Raw genomic sequence first — 11,036 nt, forward strand, 5'->3', positions numbered from 1 at the left:
TATTTAAAATATTTAGGTTGCTTTTATGGTTGAACTATGTCTTCCTGATCATAATTTCGTAATTGTTAAAGTATTTTTGTACTTTCGTTACAAAATACAGGTTGTTTATTTTAAAGCAACATTACCATAAAGTAGGTCATACGTGTAGCTACTCAGCAGCATTGCCGGATTATGGTAAAATATAAAAATACTCTCAGTTTCTTTAAAATATTTTCCAACAGAGCAAGAAACCAAAAATAAAAATAAAATAAAATAAAATAAAATAAAATAAAGAAGTTTCGCGGAACGTAGGAGATAAAGCTTCTACAATACTAAATTTGAGTGTCCCCTGTTGACGGAGATTAGAAGTATCTAAAGAAGCGACCCGCAAATCATGTATATTAATATTGTATGAAAGCGATAATACCAATTAAATTATCACTGAAGTTATCATTCGTGCGGATAACTCAATAGAATGCGATGTTGCTTGAGAGTAACACTGCCCAATAAAGGATTAAAACAGGAGTGGTCAGAATTTATGATTCGGTGATACATCTCAGACTGTAAAAATCTTTGGCGATCTACCTATGTGTAATTGCCGTTGGGAATGCACTTTTAATTTCCTTAACTTACTTTAAGGAAGGAAGGCGAAGTTATATTTCTTCTCTTGCAATGATGAATTTCCAAATTGCTTTTCTTTGTCACAGCAACACAAACGTTGTACACCTTTATCCTTTGATATAAAAAGAACAAATAGTGCATGTGTGTGTGTCCCTTGTCCCTTGTCAACAACTAGGCTGTATGAGATGCTGACCTACAGTTTAACGTGGAATACAAACCAACATAATGCGTTCAAGTATCAATACACTCTTACTAGAAGTCAGTTGCTCTTTAACAAATGCACACACGCTAGTAACTAGATCAGCGGGAAGCGCATAAGGAACAAATCGTGATCCCATTTTTCACCGAGAGTTTTCGACTTCTTATTCAAAATCATTTTATTTCAATTGAAACTTGCCCAAGGAAACATGATTTTTGAGTAAGATTTATTTTTTGATAATATGTTCTTTTATGTCTCGCAATCTGCTCAATAGTCAGAGGTGACTCAACCAGTTGATCGCGATAGACTTTTATTTTACCAATACTTCCTTAGATGACACAATAAGCAAAAACGGGTATGCGAACCTGGAAATGTTCAACTGTTCCATCACGAGAACTTATGCGAGGAGGAGAGGCTTGTTATAGGACAAGTGACACGTGTCATTTTATCCAATAGTATATGTAGTATTTAGCACGTAGATAAGCACAGCTTTCCAGACATGAGTTGAACTCAGCCGGGTAGTAATCATAATATGCGACTCAGTAGCTTGAGATGCTTCGGAACCAAAGGGAAAAGTGAGCTTACCTTAACGATTCGACGCTGACACTGGAGCAGCCAATAGAACCTACTCGCTAAGGGAGTTTCCTCCACCAGCACCCGTTAATGGGCGTATCATTACTTTTTTTCGGAAGGGTTTTATAAGGCATTTTTGAACGAGCAATCATTACACACCACACATCTGTTGTCTATAGATATAAGTATTTAAGCTGAGCAACTGCCCATCCACCACGGAGAAAAAGTGTTGTAGACACATCTTCACAACGTCATCATCTCGGTTCCATCAATTTTGCTTTAGCATCATATATCTCCGACCTCGAGGGATATAGTGGCTTATATTTGTTTTAAAAATTGGCTTGAGGTTTAACATCTCTTTCAGCACCGAGGCTATGTGAGACTTAAATCTACAGATTAACGTGGGATCCGAACCACATGAACTCACGCTGGTAATCGAACCTCAGTTTCCCGCGAAGTAGACGTGTAAACGAACCACATAGTCACGAGGGAGCTTTAAAGTTAAATGTATTGTTAATACAAACAAGTCCTACGCTGACATTATCTTCCTTTCTCATGAAAGTAAGGTCAGCCAAATGAGAGGAGACACCCTGCTTTGGAAGGAAGTTCCTGCCAGTAATAAATGAAATGACTGCATGAGTCATTGATTACGGTAGTGTAGATGGCAACTTAGCTGTAATCTAAGATAGATGGGATTGAAATTATAGTCCCTCTCTGGTTTCAAAGGAAAGTGGTATTTCAAGCGTTGAACTTTGTCAGATTGTGATCATACCGTGGAATTCGGTAATTTTGCGATGTCAGGACGCCTTCTGACTCCAAATAGAAGACCGACATTTATTTTAAAACACTATGTCACCAACACTGGAGGTGCTGGTATACCCTCACCTGCTAGGGTAGTTCCTTCCATCAGTAGGTAAACCTGGGAGATGGAGTTCAGTCCATTGCTACCTGATAATAAATGAAGCCCCCTTCTACCCGGAGGAGTGGAGGTGTGGTTAACTTTGAAGACAGAGATGTAATTAAGGGTCATAGGTATTTACGGCGTATACCCACCTAACAATTTTCTAGTCCAGCATATATTTTACAATTACACATCAGTATGTATGCATATGCTGAGAAGTTTATCTATACTCTTCTTGTTTGATTATGATTAATGTTAATTTCCTGAAACTAAATTCTTACCAAAGCCATTGATTACAAGTAAGAATTAATCAAAGGACTTCCCAAATATTAAATTTTACTTATGTGCAATTTTTAAACCTGAAAATTAACGTGGAAATATTGTAGCTTCAAACAATCCTCAACGGAATCAAGATGGCTTCCTTCTTTTAACCTATGGCATAATCATGAGCGCTGAACTTCAAGATTTCATTTCAAATGAGTTCCAAACTTTTAATTAATAGCGTTTCGCAATCGCCCGTGCATATTATATTCATAGAAATTATAATATAACATATTTTTTAAACTCAAGCAATTGTATTCAGAAATGATATTGTAGTAAGTAGTCTACTAAAGGCGATAGTTCCGACGTAGTCTCGACAATCCTACGAACGAGCTTTTATAATTCTAACTCTGATTCTCGTCATTCTTCTTTGAGTTTGAATAAACGCAAATAAATCATAAAAATAATCTTTTTTCCTATTCTCGCCTAGATGCTGCCCGGCCGACTGGATATCTGGATTCAACCCTCCTAGTTTGAACATTGAGCTATAAGAAATAAAAAGTTTTTCGAAAAGAGATTCGTATTCATATATTTTCCTAAAAATTCAGAAAATTACCTATGATGCTTCTAACAATTTCTGGGAATTTTGTGCACCAGACTGTACAGCGGTGGACACTTCTAAATGGTACACCTTAGCCGTAAATCTCCATATGGCTGTACCATTTAGAAGTGTCCACCGCTGTACAATATAACACAAGGATAGACTCCTTGATATTAAATTTAAATTTGATAATTCAGAACAATTGGAGAGTATCTAGAACTTTTGATTGAATTTACAGGTACCAGTGATATTAACAGAAAAACATTTTTACATGGAATTAAGAATAAAATTCCAAGAAACAATATCTTTCTTTCAAAATATATATAAAAGCAAATCACATTTGATGCACTTGAATCTGGTTTTGCCTTTTACAGTCCTTGTTATGACATCTCATGAAAGCATTCTTATTGCATACAGCACAAATGGGAAGATCTTCATTCCCACTCAACCTAACATCTTTCGGAGATAGTGATACTGGTTTCTATCTCTTCTTTGATTTTTCATTCTCACCTTCCATTCGTTGAGATGACTGAGAGAGAACATTTTTTCGAGGAATATTAGTCTGAACTGAAACTCCCAATAAGAGCATCTCAGTAATTATCTATCTATCTATCTATCTATCTATCTATCTATCTATCTATCTATCTATCTATCTATCTATCTATCTATCTATCTATCTATCTATCTATCTATCTATCTATCTATCTCTCTCTCTCTCTCTCTCTCTCTCTCTCTCTCTCTCTCTCTCTCTATATATATATATATATATATATATATATATATATATATATATATATATATATAACAAGATTCAACAGATAAAACACTTCTTTTTGGGAGGGGGATTTTAATGCAATCTGGTCGTTTTTGTACTCCATCCATGAATTTGTTAAAGCGGAAGAACACTATAACAGACTATCTTTTTGTTCATATTGAAATATGATAGTATTAAATTAAGCAATCATACATATCGACCGTTCCCATTGATATGATATAAACTGCAACTACCTTTGGTTCTGGAACGGATACATATTTCTTTGTCTTTTCTTATCCCACACAGCAATGAAATATTTTCAAAACGTTTCTAAAACGTGTCATCATTTTCCTTCAGAAAATGTATTCTACTTCTCTTAAAGAAATACTGTATATTCCATATGTTGTTGAAAATATTTTCCAAATAATACTGAAAATATTCTTGCAATACACTCAAAAATGTAAAAATATTTTATACACCGTTAGAAAAGTTTTCCAAAAAATATTTTCTGTACGATTTCCAAACATTACTGAAAATGTATTTGAAACGTTTTATACAATGTTAACAAAATGGTTTTTAAAATGTTTCGCATGGAATATTTTAAAATTATTTACCAAGAACACAGAAAATAACTTGTCAAAAATGAAGAAAAATGTTTTTAAATATTTTTACAATGTATTGGGTACATTAGTTGAAATGTTTTCTGAAGATTTCTAATTCATTTATAACGAAAATTAATGTTCTGTAAAATAATAATTTTAAAATATTTTCCATACATGGCAAAAAAATTTTCTGTACATGAAAAAAATATTTAGTGGATATTTTCTGTACATGACAAAAAGTATTTAGACAATATTTTCCTATATATGACAAAATATTTTCTGTATATGACAAAAAAATTTAGTGAATACTTTTTGAACATCACAGAAAATATTTAGAGAATATTTTCTGTGCATCAGAAAGTATATAGAGGAGTGGTTCTCAAACTTTTTGTTATTGCGACCCACATTAAATAATAAAATGTATTTTGTGGCCCAACTACTTTTACTCAAATACACATTGGCATTCTACGTAATGGTGGTGTATTTAAAAGCAATTAAATTTTGTACAGTAAATTTCTAATTCCAGTTCGTTCTATAACAGTGTGCATGAATGATTAACATGAAATGTATTTGATGTGAACACTGAACGACCACGAATGTTACAAAGTAGAGTTCGATGCTTAAATTAAATAAATCAAAATTTAGTTGGTTTATTTTATGTCTATCGTAAATATCTCGCTTAAACTAAATTGTAATGTAAATTTATGAATATAGTGGTCCAGTCGGTTAGAGAATATTAGTCGGTGACGATTGAGCAAATGTAATGTAAATTTCTTTCACAATAAGTGTATCATATGAAATTGTACACATGCGCAAAGAGGGTTAAAGTGTTTATACAGAAAGGTAACACAGAGGTAACACTACTCCCGACGCAATACCCTTCCCATGACAGATGTTGACTCACCCATTCTCTTTCCATCCTAACCCAGCATCTTTACTAACTGTATAACAGGGCAGAGCTCTGAGCAACCACTTACTCTTCACATCATTAACAAACGCTTCCAATTTTCATTTTCTGAATAGTACTTCACAACATACGTTTCTGCATCAAAATAAAATTTTCATAATTTAAAACTTCTTGTGACCCACCAAAAAATGGCCCACGACCCACCAATGAGTCGCGACCCACACTTTGAGAAACACTGATATAGAGAATATTTTCTGCACATGACGGAATATATTTAGAGGGAATATAAGGTAGACGTATCAAAACCATTTTCAAATTAGTTTTCTTGGTGTTTTGTAACAGTAGAAAATGTTTAGAAAACATTTACCCTAATAGCACAAAATCTTTCCTAGGATGTCCCATGGCCCTCCCGCCCGGGAAAACGGAACTATCCCGGGACGCTCCCATAGGACTCCTGCGACATCCATGGGACTGACACGGGAGTTCCAGATGTCCGCGTTTGTCCCGGGAAACGGGACGACCCGTGGGACTCCAGCGGGAGTCATGCAGGAAGAATCCCGTAGGAAACCAGAGGTTATCCTCAGGCAGAACCACGTACGCGAATGGGATAATCCCGGGACGATCCCGTGGGACTCCTGAGACATCCGTGAAATCCTGATGAGAATCCTACGGGACTTCAAACGGAAGCTCATGTGTAACCGTGTAGCATTGCATCAGAAATGACGATGTAAATCTATTGACTGTTTTCAGGCTCTGGTTTCAGATTTGCAAACACAATGTACAGTGCAAATCAAACGGAATATGTGTCATTTCACGTGTAGCTACTTGAGAGGCGCCTTTGAAAAGCCAGAGCCTAAAAATAACCAATAGCTTCACTCTGTAATTACCGATAGAGCTATCGTGCAATACCACAGGGTGGCCTGTACATGAACTTCTGCTTCAAAGTCCCAGTGAGTCCCGTCAGGTACATATTTACAGGCTATAGGTAAACATTTTAAAAGCAAATGTTTGACTCGTTGACTTGCACTCTCTATTACCGCAGTAACGTTTCCAATGATATTAGCTATGGTTAGGTAAATTTAAATTTCGTGAGAAAATATATGAATTGGTGCCTTTGGACAATCTCCTTGTTGGCGGGATAAACTGCAAAATGTAGCCAGTGGATGCTACAGGATTGAAACTGGACGCCACATTGTATCATCATCAAATCCTTCAGACGTCTTCCTTGTGACAAAGTGATCTGTACGATTCAACATAGTCATATATGGGACTATGCGAAATGATAAGAGCGAAGATGTAGCTATTTACAATATATAAGTTATCTGCATATAGTATTTTTCCACATTACTTGTAATAATAACTAACTTAGTGTTGTTCAGCTGTAAATTTCTCCTCAAGGGATAGAAAGAAAATAAGAATGGAACATGATTCAACTAGAAAAAAAAAAAACTGCCTTTTCTGAAACATGAACCTAATTAATCATTAATAACCGAAGGTCACGTTTGGATCGTAGTTATCTAGCATCTGTGTAGCAAAGAAAGATATGCTTAATAAAACAAATGGGTTACACACGTACAATCTTTTATTCAAAAGCTATCACACATGTAGGGATTTTTTCAAAATAACCCTTTCAAAATATACATCTAGGGTTTTATAATGTGAGCATTTGCATGTTCATCCCGGCTTCAGTCACATCGCACTTTATGTGTGTTCATTTGCCTGTTAACATCGCGCTTTGTTCATCCCCTTTCCCTACAAAATGGAAAAGGAAAAAAATTCTGTTAAAAGACGAAGTGAGTGCAAATATACATAAAAAATTAGCCACAGAAAAATCTAATAATTACGTTAAATACGTATGGTTGTGTGCAGTGGCGTAGCAGCTGCCCCCGCAACTCCCACAGTGCGGGGGGCCCCGAGGTATAGGGGCCCCAAAGTCTTGCGATGAATAAAGATATAAAGAAATAGAACTTAACCTTACTTCTGTCGGCTTTACAACTAGGGCCCCTTCTCTATACTTTGCGGGGGGGGGGGGGCCGCAAAAGTGTGCTACGCCACTGGATGTGTGGAAAGTAGTAGGGAGATGACACTTGTTGGGATTACTCGCTTTATTATTATGATCCAGTCATAAGACAATGAGACCTGTTTTGCTTGAATTGAAAAATCTTTTCGCTAGAAATATGTAAGTACATGTGATGCTGCGAATCAGTCGCGCCTCTGACAAGAAGTGAATATAATACTAAGTATTAATTATAAACCAACAACGAACTTTAAAAAGCAGGGAAAGCACACCAAGTTTGGATTTAGTTCGCATAGCGATGAATATATAAAGTTAGCCTTTAAATCAGTAATCAAGCCAAAAGGCAAAGACAAGCAACATAGCTAACTGTCCAGGGCAATCGAGGCACACACACATTCCAGTTCGAGCTTTCGATAATGACGTTTGTCTCTTTTATTCATTGTTGAACATTACTATCCCTTGACTTAAGTAAAAAATTGTTTCAATGAAAGAAAAAAAAACTCTATTCATTGAATTCATTTACTTTCTTTTGTATCAGATGTCATGTAAAAAGTGGAAAACGGAACATATGAAGCCAAATTACTAGCATTAGCTTGTTACAAACCTTGAGATAGAAGTTAGAAAGGAGCAACTAAGTAATAAACAAAATACAATATTGATACAAGTATTTGCAATGGGATGACCAAAAATTACCCGAACCGTACAAAAAAGAACAAGATTTTCGCTGGACACACACACACACACAATGAAGATAATGTAATCAACTGTGGTGTAGAACAGGGTGTCTACTGGTACTTGAAATACTAGTAATCTACTGGTATTTGATTTTCTTACTGGAAATATTGGAATGTACTGGAAATTATTGTCTAATACTGGAGAAATGTAAAGATTTCCTTTGAGACCCTTCAAGATGGCAGTCCCATTATCTGGGTGTAGGTGATGATAAAATTAATTGGTCAAACATTGAAAAAACTTGGTAATTCGAGAAAGAAAATCAATAGTGTTTCCTTTTTTTGTTTTGTTTTTTTGTTTTAACCCACTAGTTTCTATGCATTCTTTCCATCAGAATATTGAAGAACTAGCTTTATCAACACATTTTACAGCTTCTTGAATATCATAGTATGACTTTTTTTTTTTTTTTTTTTTTTTTTTTTTAAAAATCCAGGGTGGTGTTTTGAAAATTTGTAAGTCAAGAAGTCAACTCCAGTAAACACCCTGTAGAATCCCGAAGGACGATCGCCCCCAAGCAGTCTTTTGGCATGTTTATAGTTTATGTGAAAGTATATCGTGTAGGATTTCTTGGGACATGGCAAAACAACATTAAAAACGAAGACTGCCTGACCTGTATGAAGAGAAAAATACAGAACTATAATAATTACAATAGCCATCTACACTGGCGCGCGTTAAAAGTCATAAAACGTATTTAGTAGACACATCCCACTTCGTAAATGGGTTTCCATGCCTATCGCGGTTGCGTTACACATGCAAAGAGAGTGTATTATTAATTTTACAACGACTTTTCTGAACTATTAAGTAGGGTCGCACAATGGTGTCTTTGGTGCGACATCAACAATACATTATAATACAGAATAATTTTCTGTATTATAATTGATTGCTTGAAGCTTTTGTTCACCACGTCGACTAAGCAAGAGCAAGCAATTTACAAACCTAAAAGTGTCAATATGTTACTTACGTTTCTCTCTCTTCATTCTTTCCGTTGCGTGACGAAGCCAGCTTTGAACTGGTCTTTTGATCTCAGCATCTGTAGCAAATTTGCTGGACGCGTGTTGCCTCACTGTCTCTGGAAATATAATATTTCTGAATGAGAAAAACTGGCAAATTTCTGCAATAGATATGTGTTATAACAAGAAGGAATATGAAATATTCGACATGCATTTCAATAGGTGAAATGAGGCTCCAAAAGTTATGGGATACAAAGATAATAGGTCTATCGTGCTATGCCTTCTCGAGCATGGCGAGTGCAGCAACTTGGAATGGCATGGACTCGACAAGTCGGTGGAAATCCTTCATAAAGTCTTGGTTGTTGGCTATTATGACGTGATTGTTGCAAGTAAAACGTGTGCACAAATGGTTCATACGATGGTATCGTACATGTTTCTATTAACTTTATGTCTAGCAGTATAGTTGGCCGATTCATTGTTTAGAATGCTCTGCAAACCAATCGCGAATAATTTTGGCTTGCTGATATTGTCTAGGTCAATCGGACTCGAGGATCCAAGAATGCCATATAAACACGCACCACATAATTACAGGCCACAAGCTTGTAACTGCCTTGTTGATAACTTGAGTCTACGGCGTCTAGAGTCTCCGCCGCATACGCACTCTACCATCAGTTCGTATCAACTGGCATCATGATCAGTATGGCTATCCGGCATATTGGCAGTTATCAAGAGCAACACACACATTGATAGTTTTCGTCGTAGAAGCAACATCACGGCCAATGACCTTTTACAGAAGTTCAAGTAACAGAAGTCGAGTGCTATGTGCATTTATATTTGTTTTCCGCAACACATGAAGTGGTTCTATACCGCTATCCCATAACTTGTAGGACTTTAATGTATTTCAAAAACAACATCCTAATTTTATTTAAAATCACGAAGCATTTCAGACACGTGGTAGCTTGTAATTCTACCTTATAATTAAGTTTAGAGGTTTTTCAAAACATGAGAAATATTTGTGTACTATACCATGATTTAAAAAAAAAAAATCTCCTGGATAACGCAAACTGCTCAACATTATAAAAAAATCTACCATCCATTCTTCTTTCTCAAAAATAAATTTTAAAATAGAATGATGAAACAGTTCACGATCATTAAATTTTAAGAAAAGTCAATTATGATATTAAACAAGTAGTGAGTATCAAGAAACTAAGAGAATAAGTTTATGTAAGCTGGTATAAAATACTAAATTCACAATCCTCAATTTAATTTCTCGAAACATATCGACATTTATTTTCTCATACAAATTCTTTGGAAAAACTGAGCTCTGTGAACAAATTACTTTGGAGAATTGTCTTACATACTAACCTCTGGATAATTTTTGTGGTGGATGGTCGAATCGAGTGGAAACACATACAAATTCTAGTTAATCGTCTTAAATAATAACATAAGAAAATATATAATAAATCATAATATATTACCTATAAGAACATCACAAAGTGCAAGGGCTGAGAATGATGTCTTCGTCTTTCCGCCTGTCCAACTTATTTCCGCTGCTAACATGTTGGTTAGAATTCGCTTCATTATATTCGTAACAATACTGTCAATATTAATACCCCCTATCTTACGGAGCTCTGCAATCTGAAATATAAAATTTAACATTAAATTACGCACCAAATTTATCAGAGTACAAATATAAAATTCTATTGATTGCAAACTTGGTAATATCAGGTCTTAGCACTTTAAACGTTATGAACTTCATAAAAATTTTTTTAGAGGTATTCTTTGTAATTATTTTTGAAAAAAGTATTTAAATTACAATAGCGATACTAACACATTAAAGTATACTTCGTTCTTATCGAAGTTGGTTGTTTTCAATGTTTCAGTTAAAAATATTTCTCGGACATTAAGAAACACCAAAAAATACTCAATATATTGTACA

The 11,036-nt window shown here is 35.2% G+C and overlaps 1 long non-coding RNA gene across 1 annotated transcript; it reads right to left on the reverse strand.

The window, feature by feature from the left end:
- Nucleotides 1-6,983: 6,983 nt before the first annotated feature.
- Nucleotides 6,984-10,748, reverse strand: LOC145683436 (uncharacterized). Its single transcript, XR_014131096.1, has 3 exons — nt 10,576-10,748; nt 9,109-9,216; nt 6,984-7,150 (listed from the first exon to the last, which is right to left on the reverse strand). It is a non-coding gene; the product is annotated as an uncharacterized LOC145683436 (long non-coding RNA).
- Between the last annotated feature and the right edge of the window lie 288 nt (nt 10,749-11,036).

This window comes from Thermobia domestica, chromosome 4, assembly GCF_964235325.1.
Source record: "Thermobia domestica chromosome 4, izTheDome1.hap1.1, whole genome shotgun sequence".
NCBI lineage: Eukaryota > Metazoa > Arthropoda > Insecta > Zygentoma > Lepismatidae > Thermobia > Thermobia domestica.